The 13,038-nt window shown below is 36.9% G+C and overlaps 1 long non-coding RNA gene across 2 annotated transcripts; it reads left to right on the top strand.

Moving 5' to 3' along the window:
• Positions 10,443–13,023, top strand: LOC109227664. Of its 2 annotated transcripts, none has more exons than XR_002068311.1 (3): positions 10,443–10,757; positions 10,844–10,933; positions 11,703–13,023. It is a non-coding gene; the product is annotated as an uncharacterized LOC109227664 (long non-coding RNA). The 2 variants fall into 2 exon arrangements; XR_002068310.1 differs by having other exon boundaries at positions 10,445–10,747; positions 11,703–13,022.

Below are 13,038 nucleotides of genomic sequence, written 5' to 3'. Positions count from 1 at the left end.
CTCGAAAGGTTTCAAAGAGACCAATCGATTGGTGCAAATATTATGGCCATTGGAGCTCAAGTTGGATTTGAGATCGAAAAAGGAAGAAAAGAAATTAGAGTTCAAATCCTAGATTTACTAATCGAGCAGTTTGAGGCGGATTTAGGGGAAAATGGTGGTAGATAAGAGTTTAGGGGAAGATGAGGACTGTAAGGTGAAATTCGAGGTTGTTCGGAATGGTGGCCCGTCAGAGGTGGGTTTGGGGATCAATGGCGGCTAGGGTTTGGAGAGAGGGTGAGTAATATGGAGAGTGGAGGGTCTTTAGGGTTTGTGGGGGTGGGTGGGGGGCTTAGGAAAGTTATAAGGAATTGGTATGGGGGTTCGCGGTCGTTCGTTTAAGGGGAATGGAGGGTTGAGATCAAGTGTGACCAAAACGGGGTTGTTTTGGTCATTGAAGGGTGGGACCGAATTTTAGAGGTCTGGGCCGGGGCGATTGGGCTAGTTTGGAGAGGGATTGGGGCGGGTATTTATGGTAATTGGGCCATGGAAAGTATCCCAGTCCGGTTTCAAACTCAAAACAATGCCCCCCCCCCCCTTCTTTCTTTGTTTATTTTCTTTTGAATTTTAAATCCTAAATAAATTAAATAAAATCCTAAACTAAATCCCAACTTAAATCTAATTTGTAAAATTAAACTACTACCTATTCCTAATATTCAAATAATTATTTAACTTAAAACTAATGAAAGAAAATTAATAATTTAAGACTAAAAGCTAAAAATATAAAAAATGGCCATGGTATTTTTTGTGATTTTCATTTAATAATGCAACTAATAAACGTAATTACATCCTAAAAATGCAAATAAAACCTAAAATTCTATGCAATGAAGATTTTGGATATTTTTTTGGTATTTTTTTATGATTTTAAAATATTAAATATCCGACTAAATGCAAACAATAATTAACAAGAAATTCCTAGAAATTCTATGAAAAATTAAAACAATTAGAAAAAATNATTATTATCGTTATTATTTATCACCATCATTTACCATATTTATCAGCCGACACCACGGCCAACCACCATCAATAATCATAATTGTCAGCCACCATCACCACTAGTTACTACATACTACCACTACCATCGGCTGCCATCACCACCAATTATCATCGTAAGTCAGCACCCATAACCATCATCGTTTTCCTTTACCACACCAACCACCATATAAATTTATTTTTTCTATAGTATTAGATTTATTAATATTTATTTAAATTATATATTTTTAAATTTAAATAGAGACAAACTTATAAAATAGAGACAAACTTATATAATCATCTATTGAGAAAATAAACGTCTTAATTATTGAGCATCAATATCTTAATATTTAAATATATATTTAGATTCAGCAATCTGAATCTTGATATACGTCTTAATTTTCAAATATGTATTCAAATTCAAACATCTTAATCTTAAATAAAAATGCCCTTGCCTATAATATCTAAACATTGTTGATGATCAAATCAATATACATCTTTTTCTTCTTCTTCTTCTTAAAATAATCTAACATTCTATTTTAAATTATCTGAAATCGCATCTAATTTTTTAAGTAATAAACATATTCTCCACACTATTTAGTTTTGCAATACTTCGTTGAGAAAATATATTTAGGGCGGCGACCTTTATCATATTAAATATTCAAACTTTTCAAAAGTTGTATTTTAGGATTTCGTGTCATTTAAATACCATAAATTTCAGCTCGTGCATCAATAATTCTGTCCGAACCAACATGATACAAAAATACTCGAAAAATTAGAGAAAATTAACAATTTAAATGAACTGTTATAAATTCAGTGAATATGAATGTCCCTTGCGTAATTTATTTGGTAATTCATGTACCAAATGAATGAACCCATTAATTATTATACTTTGAGGAGACTTTTGTAACTATAAATAGAGCATTTTTTGGCTCATGGATTATATACTTGAAATAAGAAGAAAAGTTCCCTTTCCTATTTACATCTCTTATCTATTCTTGTCTTCTTCTCTTTTGGTGCTTTAGTTTATACAACAACAACAACAACAACAACATAACCAGTATAATCCCACAAGTGGGGTATGGGGAGGGTAGTGTGTACGCAGACCTTACCCTTACCTGGCGAGGTAGAGAGACTGTTTCTAATAGACCCTCGGCTCAAGAAAAGGTGAAAAGAGAGAAAGGAAGAAGACGAAGGAGAAAGAGGAAGAAGAAAGAAAATATAGAGGGACGAAGGACGATAAGGAAAAGGGGAGAAAGACAACTATAACAACAACAACAACAACAACGAAACCAGTAACAGAGAATAGACTCAAACAATAGCAAACTGGAACATACGATATACAGAGCGAACGAAAAAAACAAGGGAGCTACTAATACTACTAAAAAAGATCGAGGAACTCTCGACTACGTACTAGCCAACTACCCTAATCTTTGACCTACACACCCTTCTATCCTGGATCATGTCCTCAGTGAGCTGAAGTAGCGCCATATCTTGCCTAATCACCTCTCCTCATACTTCTTCGGCCTTCCTCTACCCCTTCTCAGAACCGCCACAACCAGCCTCTCACACCTCCTAACAGGGGCATCCGTACTCCTCCTCTGCACGTGCCCGAACCATCTCAACCTCAACTCCCTCATCTTGTCCCCCACGGGAGCCACTCCTACTTTGTCCCGAATAACTTCATTCCTAATCTTATCTCTCCTGGTATGCCCACACATCCATCTCAGCATCCTCATTTCTGCTACTTNCGCTCTTCCGATCTTTCATCCTCTGAATATGGGAATTCTTGACTGGCTAACACTCAGCCCCATACAACATAGTAGGTCTAACCACCACTCTGTAAAACTTACCCTTGAGTCTTGGTGGCATATTTTTATCACACAAAACACCAGATGCGAGCCTCCATTTCATCCACCCTGCACCGATATGGTGGGAGACCTCATCATCAATCTCCCCGTTACCCTGGATTATAGACCCGAGATACTTGAAACTACCCCTCCTCAGGATGACTTGGGTATCAAGCTTCACATCCACATCCGCTTCACGAGTCTCGTCGCTGAACTTACACTCTAAGTATTCCGTTTTGGTCCTGCTCAACTTGAAACCCCTAGACTCTTCCTTTATAACAAAAATTGAAACCTTCCTTAAGATGAAAGGCATTGTAAAAAAAAAAAAATAAAGGATCTTGTCCATTGATCATAAGAGATACACACTCCAAATGGCATTTTAATTTTTAAGTGAAATACTAAGCTGACTAAGTAGTGGGTTCTTTCCCATAAAAGTAAAATACCATAATAAACTAAATGTCACACCTCCTTTTTACACACCCCCGAAGGTGGATATAAGGGAGTTTTTCTAATTTAAGTAACATTATTCGAGATGGGATTATTTATTCAATTCAGAGTTGCCACTTGGGATAGTTTACTTGGTGTCCCAAGTCACCGGTTTATTTTACAAATCCCAAATCGAGGAAATTCGACTTTCCTTTTGAAGTCTGCGAATCAGAAATTCTGAATAAGGAATTTTGTTAACCCGGGAGAAGGTGTTAGGCATTTTCGGGTTCCGTGGTTCTAGCACGGTCGCTTAAACTGTTATAATTGGCCTATCATCTGATTTTATTACATGTTTTAGCCTATGGCATATTTTTAACTTATTAGCCGCTTTTAATTAATTTTAGGAAGTTTCAACGTTATTTAAAACACATCTTGAACCACGCCACATGAAATGCACCCGCGGTACATGACACATATTATTTAACGTTGTTGACAATTGGAGTTGGGTCACATGAAATGTACACCCGAGTTTAGGAAATTAATTTAAAATAGCGCGCCTAAAGCAACTACGCGCTTTCAAGTTAATAACAAGGTTTGCGAGGGCCATGAAAAATTTCAACTAATGGCATACCTCGATTTCTAAAGAGTTAGTATTAATTAAGTGAGGGCCATGAGTTTTGAGATTTTATTTGGCATGGCACGCCTCGAATTATTTTAAAAGATTTCTATTTCACTAAAGCAAACTAAGGATGCTCCTGTTTAAATCTAATTTGAAATTAGGCATCACAAACTACGCAACGGAAACTGTACCCATAGTTGTAATGATTTAATTGCGTGCCTAAAGCAAACTAGGCATTTGATCATTATTTATTTTTGCCCCTTCGGGTTCCTAATCAAATAGACTCCATGAAGGAGAAATCACAATATTTTTTTTAAACTCAATGTCACCAAGCTACTGTCAAGAACCGAAAAGTGTTTATTTATTTTTCAAATGGTTCTTTGTAGTCACTTAACCCAGCAAACAATAAAATGGAAAACATCTCTACTTCTTTAGTTGTTAACAGAATTGGTATGAATAAATCAAACAAAATCACATAATGAAATATTTAAACAAAGAAAACTAAAGAAAACAGAACTAACGAAAGAGAAAAAGAATCAAGTCTAGGCCAAATTATAAAATACTACTGTCAAAACAAATTATGATAAAACAAACATTGAAGTAAGCATACTAAAAGATATCAATATGAGGAGCATAGTTTTACTTAACTAAGAGAGGCATAAAAACTCATTTATCAGAAAGAGGACAAGATATGGACCTCAAATGAGCAAATCATTGTCTTCAATATTACTGTTCCAAAAGATGAACATTGAGTATCCTTAAACAGATCCGGAAATGAGCAAAGACCATGCGAGCGGAACCTCGGATGGAATCGAAGGACTGAACCTCACCGGACAACTAGATTAATTGACGAGATCCCAACGAAGTCTTCATAGAAACGGAACGAGCTATTGCTCTTCGCCGACGTTGGTCACTGGGAATTGACAATGGGAGAGAAAGTTATAAGGGTAGTCATTAGAGGTGGAGCTAAATTCTTCAGCAACTCCACCTCATATGAGTATTTATTCTTCTTTTCGCCAAATCGGTTGTCTCCTTCATACACCTTTCTCTACTGCAAACGATTAGGAGTAATAAAAAGCTACTTAATTATATACCCTTAGTTTGTGTTGGCAAGAATTTTATGATGGATTCTATGGAACACCGTTTCTTTCTTTGGAGAGGAGGGGTCTATTATCAAAACGGCGGATAGGTCTAGAATCTGATGTATTTTTTTAAGTGTGTGTGTTATTTAGGAATTAGGTACTATTATATAGGGGTAGAAATTAAGTTAGGGGTATGGCCTAGGAATTATGGGCTTGGGAATTATGGGCTAGGTCCAAAATTAGGCCTAAAAATGGGTTGCTCGAGCCCAAGTTTTATTCTTTCTCCGCGAATGGGGCTAAAATACGACCTTATTTATTAATTAGTCCTGCTCAAATAAAATAACTGTTAAAATAAGACTGACCATTAAAATAACACTATTTTTGGTATTTTTCAAGATTAAAAATAATTACAAAATATTAATGAAATTATTTTTTTGATTTCGTTTTCTTGTAATAAAATAAAGTAAAAGAGTCAAAATTAATTGAAATAGCTATATTAGGCCTAAATTAAATATCTACGTGCTAAAATATGAAAAATCTTGGGGAGGGTCAAAAATCACATGTCTACAGCTGCCCCTCTTTGACTGAAAACGCGAAGAGTTTTCAGACAAAGAATGTCTAGACATGTTTTTTGACCCGACCCTTATTTAAAGAGACCAAAAACTAAGAGAAAGGAGAATGTGACCGAGCCCTGGTATCCTTGGCTATAAAGGAATCAGGCCACGTGTAGTTCAGAGGTGAATGAGGTGATGGAGTACTGAGGTGGAGAGCCGATTGAGGTGCCGTTCCGTCGAGGTTCCGGTCCGCTGTCCCGTTATTATATCAAAATTAAAAAATGAAAAAGACCAACTAAGCCTATCAACTACGAGTTACAAGAATCCTATCTATGAGTCTTTTGAAGCTTGATCTTGAGTCTTGGTTGGTTCTTCATGCGGACTCTGATATGAATCTTGATGCTTGTTAGCTGCTGGTGCTGGTTCTTTCTTCTTCAGCTTTTCGGATCAAGGCGGGACATGCGACGCTTGTGACTTCAATCATATCTTGAGCAGTCCATATCTTTCTCCGCTTTTGCACTTTGAGTTCACTTCTTTTTCTTTTTTCTTCTTTTATTTATTTTGGATTGAGACTCATTCTATTGGTCATCTCGAACCCTGTGCCTTGAGGTAAAACCTGCTCAGACACCAAAACAAACAAATGAACGAAATTTTTCTGCCCCAGTTTTCACTAGGAAAATTTTGTGAGTTATTTGTAACTAAGCTCTAAACTTTTTTTTTTTGAAAGCGATAAAATAAGGGTTGTGTGTCTTCAAAAGGAAAAAGAGACTAGGGAATGGAAAATCTCAACTCAGGGACTGAAACCCTAATATTGGCAAAAAGTCGACTAGGGAATGGAGGCCCTATATCTAAAATCTCAACTTAGGGATTGGAGCCCTAATGTTGGCAAAAGGCGACTAGGGAATGGAGGCCCTATGTCTAAAATCTCAACTTAGGGATTGGAGCCCTAATGTTGGCAAAAGGCGACTAGGGAATGGAGGCCCTCTGTCTAAAAATCTCAACTTAGGGATTGGAGCCCTAATGTTGGCAAAAAAGGCGACTAGGGAAAGGAGGCCCTATGTCTAAAAATCTCAACTCAGGGATTGGAGCCCTAATGTTGGCAAAAAAAAGCGACTAGGGAATGGAAGCCTTATGTCTAATAATCTCAACTCAGGGATTGGAGCCCTAATGTTGGCAAAAAAAAAGGCGACTAGGGAATGGAGGCCCTATGTCTAAAATCTCAACTCAGGGATTGGAGTCCTAATGTTGGCAAGAAGGCGACTAGGGAATGGAGGCCTTATGTCTAAAATTCTCAACTCAGGGATTGGAGCCCTAATGTTGGCAAAAAAAACTAGGGAATGGAGGCCCTATGTCAAAAATCTCAACTAGGGATTGGAGCCCTAATGTTGGTAAAAGGCGACTAGGGAATGGAGGCCCTTTGTCTAAAATCTCAACTTAGGGATTGGAGCCCTAGTGTTTGCAAAAAGGCGACTAGGGAATGGAGGCCCTATGTCTAAAAATCTCAACTCAGGGATTGGAGCCCTAATGTTGGCAAAAAAGGCGACTAGGGAATGGAGGCCCTATGTCTAAAATCTCAACTCAGGGATTGGAGCCCTTTGGAGCCCTAATATTGGCAAAAAAGGCGACTAGGGAATGGAGGCCCTATGTCTAAAATTTTCAACTCAGGGATTGGAGCCCTAATGTTGGCAAAAAAGGCGACTAGGGAATGGAGGCCCTATGTCTAAATATCTAAAGTTAAGGATTGGAGCCCTAATATTGGCAAAAAAGGCGACTAGGGAATGGAGGCTCTATGTCTAAAATTTTCAACTCGGGGATTGGAGCCCTAATGTTGGCAAAAAAGGCGACTAGGGAATGGAGCCCTAATGTTGGCAAAAAAGGCGACTAGGGAATGGAGGCCCTATGTCTAAAAATCTCAACTTAGGGATTGGAGCCCTAATGTTGGCAAAAAAGGCGACTAGGGAAAGGAGGCCCTATGTCTAAAAATCTCAACTCAGGGATTGGAGCCCTAATGTTGGCAAAAAAAAGCGACTAGGGAATGGAAGCCTTATGTCTAATAATCTCAACTCAGGGATTGGAGCCCTAATGTTGGCAAAAAAAAAGGCGACTAGGCCCTAATGTTGGCAAAAAAGGCGACTAGGGATTGGAGGCCCTATGTCTAAAATTCTAAACTCAGGGATTGGAGCCCTAATGTTAGCAAAAAAAAGGCGACTAGGGAATGGAGGCCCTATGTCTAAAATCTCAACTCAGGGATTGGAGCCCTAATGTTGGCAAAAAGGCGACTAGGGAATGGAGGCCCTATGTCTAAAATTCTCAACTGAGGGAGTGGAGCCCTAATGTTGGCAAAAAGGCGACTAGGGAATGGAGACCCTATGTCTAAAAATCTCAACTTAGGGATTGGAGCCCTAATGTTGGAAAAGCGTAAAAGTAGAGATTGGGGTCCTAAGCTACCATTTTTTTTTGAATTTTCTTCTTATCTCTTTTTATCATTTCAATTTCCTTTTTTTTCGTGGAATGAGTAAATGCGGGAAAAAAACTTGGAGGGGACTTCTCTTTTTATGGATTGTTGTTGCAAAGCTGTTTCTAGCCCTTGCGCATTTCTTTTTCCTTTTCTGGTTGCACCTGCTTCTTGCACGGTTGCTTTGGATTGCACCTGTTTCAAATTTTTCAAACAAAGAACAATTGTTAGTTTGAAATGGTGGTTGGTTTTGTGGCCTTGATTGTTTTGATCACTTGATCTCGGCTCTTTCAACTGCAACCGGTTGCTTCCTGAACACCGATTGCCTTTCTGACTCTGGAGAAACTATGGCTTTTCCAGACTTTGTCATGATGATTGGTCGGTGGAGCTCAACCTTTTCGACTTTATTTTGCCTTCGTAGGCCTTTCCTTTCTGACTTCCTTTTCTTTTTTTTCCTTTTTTTTCTTTTTTTTTCTTTTTTTTCTTTTCTTTCCTTCGGAACATTGGGGAACTTTTGGCTCCTCAAACTTTGCTACAACGGCTAGTCGCGTGGGACTTAACCTCTTCCAACTTTATTTCGCCTTTGTAGGCCTTTCTTTTCTGGCTTCTTTCTTCCAAACTTCAAATTCAAAGCATTTGGGGTACCTTGGCTTTTTTCAACTCTTTGCCGAGACGGTTAGCCACGTGGGACTCAAACTTTTCAACTTCATTTGCCTTTATAGGCGCTTTAATTTGATTTTCTCCTTCCAAGAGTTTTGATTTCGACGCATCGGCCGCCATGGCTAGTCGGGGTCGACTTGATGCCCGTGACGAGGCTGGGTGCCTTTCTGCACATTAACTCGCGCCAAATGAGAACCCTGTAAATCAGTCTTGCCATCCTTTCTTTGTCTTAGTTTCAGAACAGAGTTACACCGAAAGAGATTCAAAGAAAACAAACAATGGAATGGAGAATGAGTTTAAAACAAGAAGTGTCCCTTTCGGGGAAAGGAAAGAAGGACTTATCACTACAACAAATGTGATATTTAGCTACAAAACTTTTAGCTACGACAAAAAATTTGTCACTGATTATTAACTTTTCGTGACAAAAATTACCTATTGTGCCTAAATACACGAGTCACTTACTTTTAGTGACGAAATACAAAATTTTGTAGCAAACTTTTGTCCACTAACGTTTCCCACCAAAAAATGAATTGGCGCCATTTACTTAGAAATATTTAGCTACAAAGATAATATTATTAGTGACGAAACTTTTTTTGTCATTGACATTGTATACCATTTGTGAGGAAATATCTTTTGTCTTAATAAATGCTTAAATTTACATACAAAAAAGTTTCGTAACAAAAAAATTGTTAAAATAGCAACAATTAAAAATTTGTAGCTAAATAATGCGAACTTTAGCTACAAAAATATTGTACTTATTTGTGACCATAGTTTTTGTCACTAATAAGGTAGATAATTTGTGACGATCATTCTATTGTCCCTATATGATACTTAATTTAGCCACGATGAGGTTTTGTCTCAAAAAAATATAGTGTCTAGCTACAATTAAAAATTCGGTCACAAATCACTATTTTTTGTGATAAATATTAGATTTCATATTTGGATGTTCTAATTTAGGGATGATATTCAAATTTTTATAACAAACTTTTTCTAATAAGATTTACCACTAAAAAAATATTAAACAACAGAATACTATTTAGCTACAAAAATAAAATTGCTGATCACATAAATTATTTAATCACTACAAAAAAAGGGTTAATTTTGGGCGGTTTTATTGCAGAGGTTAATAGTGACCTCCGCAAATTGCGGGTAAATTTCAAAAATAGCCAGATTTATAACTGGTCGTTCAAAAATAGCCCAATTTCAAATGTAATCGAAATTTAGCCACTTTTTATATAAAGATAAATTTGAGCGTAAACACTGTTCAAAACCCGGAAAATACTCCAGCATATTATGTTGGAGTTTCAGCATAAGTATACTTGAACTCCAGCATATTATACTGGAGTTCTAGAATAAGTACGCTAGAACTCCAGCATAATATGATGGAGTTCCAGCATAAGTACACTAGAATATACTGGAGTTCCAGCAAGTATATTGGTCCAGTATAATATACTGGAGTTTGGAGCAACGGTGCTCCAGTCTCCACTATATTATACTGGAGCCAGCAAAGTATACCGGTCCAGCATAATATGCTGGAGTTCATACAAAAGTGCACCGAACTCCAGTATATTATGCTGGGCCGGTCTCTATTGTAGCAAAATAGTGGCTATTTTTCATTGACTTGATAAATGCTGACTATTTTTGATTGACCTGTCCGAAAACTGACTATACCGTGCTATTTTTACCAAATTGCTTCAGTGTTGGGCTTTTGGCGTTTCAGATATCCTCGCTATTCTAGTGCAATTTTCGAAGGTTTCTTAAAATAAACCCCTGCAATAAAATCATTTGCCTAATTTTTAGTTGGCGGGCCTTTATTTCCCCTTTCCCTCTCATTTCTTTTTCCCAACCCCCTTTCCCTCTCATTCTACTAAACTCTACATATCTAACCAAACCCTAACTCCCTCTCTTTTTCGATCAAAGTTTCGGGGTTCTCAGAATTCCCCCCATCGTGACATTCGTCACCACACAAAAGCTAGATGAAGAAAGGTTTGCGAAACTTTGGAGCGAGAAACTGAAGATTCTCTCTTCTTTCACAGATCAAAATTTCTCTTTTGTTTTGTTTTTGATTCCTACTCATCTCAAGTCAGCCAATGGTTGGTTCTGGTAATTTACTCAGTAATTGTTTTGTTAGTATTATGTTTAATTTGCAGTTTTTATCCGATTTTTGTGTGTGCGTGTGTGTTTGGCAGATTCAGATAAGGAGTATGGATTCGTGTGCTTAGACGAGGTGCCCGATGAACATGACTTTGATGCTGAGAACCGATACTACAACTCCAGAGGTTTTCTCTTTAAATTTCAAGAAGAATACTACAGAGCTTTCATTTTTTGATGAAAACAGAGTTTTTATTTTCAACTTTATTTTTCGATATCCTATTGAATTGTCATATAAAGCTGTATTTATAATCTGGAAATTTTCTGCAACAACATTTGTTCTTGACTGTGAACTGGTCGCATATGACCACGAGAAACAAAAAATCCTGCCCTTTCAGGTGAATCATATGCACCTAGTCTATATATATTTTGGAGTTCTAGATTTATCCTTGGGACTACAAAGGTGGCTAGCAGTAATCAAGCTCCAATTATCAATTCCAAACTAAGTTTGACTTTTGGTCAAGTGAAAGTTGATGCCAATCAATACCGGTCCCTTACTCTTATCACCACATTTGATTCTCAGTTTCCAGCAACTGCACCTCCCAGTTCTGGGTTGAATTTTAACGTGTGTACCTTGAGACTCAAAAGTTTGCTGGAAAGTGATAGTGCAAGTGACCATTACCCCCTCCCCCCCTGTTTATTAAGTGATATAACTCTTACATGTGAAGGATTGAGTATTTGTGAAAGGAAACACAAAAGAGAAACTATGAGGTCAAAGTAAAAAAGAACATGGAATGAGGCTAGAAGATGTGGAGAGATATACTTCCGAACAAAAGTTATGAAATTATGTTTTGATCAGTAGCTAATCTGGAGAGATATTATCATGTTATATTTATGTGTAATTAACTAAGTATGGTGTAAAATAAGGTGATACTTATGGATATATGTTCATGGCAGATCCTTAGGACACGTGCTCGTAAGAATGTTGTTGGGAGTGAAATCAAGGTCAACGTTTGCATATATGGTTTTCATATCTTGTATCTTAATGGACAACCACTTCTTTAAGAGCAACTTAACGTTTGCAGAAGGTATTTTCATTTTTGCAGTTGAATATTTGCTTTTAATTCTCATGATTATATTGTTTTTCTTTTGCTTCAGTAAATTCTTGTGTTATTTATACCATTTTGTGCTTCTGCGGAAAACTAAGTAGCATTTGGTACCGAGTGCATTGTCTATAAGTGAAATGTCTTATTTTTAAATAGCATATTTTAAGTGTTTTACCGACGTCTTATGCTGCTATGAGATAGGAGAAAACATCATTGTGAAACACAACTCTGCTTGTGTAGCTTCGCCGGATGTAATTTCTTCTGAAACATGGATTTTGGCAGTAATATTTTTTCAAAGCTAGAAAGGTAGTGGTGTTTATGCAACTGAGTTTTGTGATGATATATATGAAAATAAATATGTAATTAAGCTCTTGCCGTGTGAATTTCTAACAACTTCTGCATAATGCCCTTTTTTAAATCAAGTGGCAAATTTAACTGCTAGAAGATTTTTATTTGGTAAAAATTTTGCTGAGAATTGATTGCCTTTAAATCTTCTTTTTTATTGCCCCTTTTTTTCTTTATGGTTTCCCTTTTCTTCTGTGTGATTCTTTGTTCATCTTGTGCATCTCGTTTTTTCAATTGGCTCCTATTCACAAACTTACCTGGTTTTTATTAACCATCAGTAAGTAAGTAATTTTATGATAACCATCTTGCTTTTGGAGAAAACGAGGAATAGGGTAAACATGACTCGAGCGTTGATGCTAATTTTAAGAATTTCTCTGTTATGCTCTTATGTGAATAGGACAAGTGCTTTGCTTTACTAGGTACTAGTCAGCCATATTAGAAAAGTTAGAACTATAATAGTTATATCTTCGGTAACTTATCTAGTAAACGTGGAATCAGGTATCCTAAAAGCCAGAGTTGAATTGCCATTGGCCTTCCTTTGATAGCTTTCTCTATAAGCTTAGTAGTCTAGCTATAGATTACAATTGAAAGTTAACACCAATCACCAATTCATATCAGGAATATTTTTAGAAGGAAAAGATAATATTTTGAGAAAATCTCATCTTTGAGATCCTTCGGCACTACTGGGAGGAGGTTTAGCAGCAGTTATTATCACACTTTTTCTCTACAAGCTCACCACCACCATTGGATTATCTCTTAATCATCAAGTGCTTTCAGATGAATCTTTTCGGATTGTATCTCTGTTTTCTTGAAAAATGCTATTTTTATTCTTCCATTTTTCT

The sequence above is a fragment of the Nicotiana attenuata genome, chromosome 1 (assembly GCF_001879085.1).
Source record: "Nicotiana attenuata strain UT chromosome 1, NIATTr2, whole genome shotgun sequence".
Lineage (NCBI taxonomy): Eukaryota > Viridiplantae > Streptophyta > Magnoliopsida > Solanales > Solanaceae > Nicotiana > Nicotiana attenuata.
This window is presented reverse-complemented; position numbering and strand designations above follow the sequence as displayed.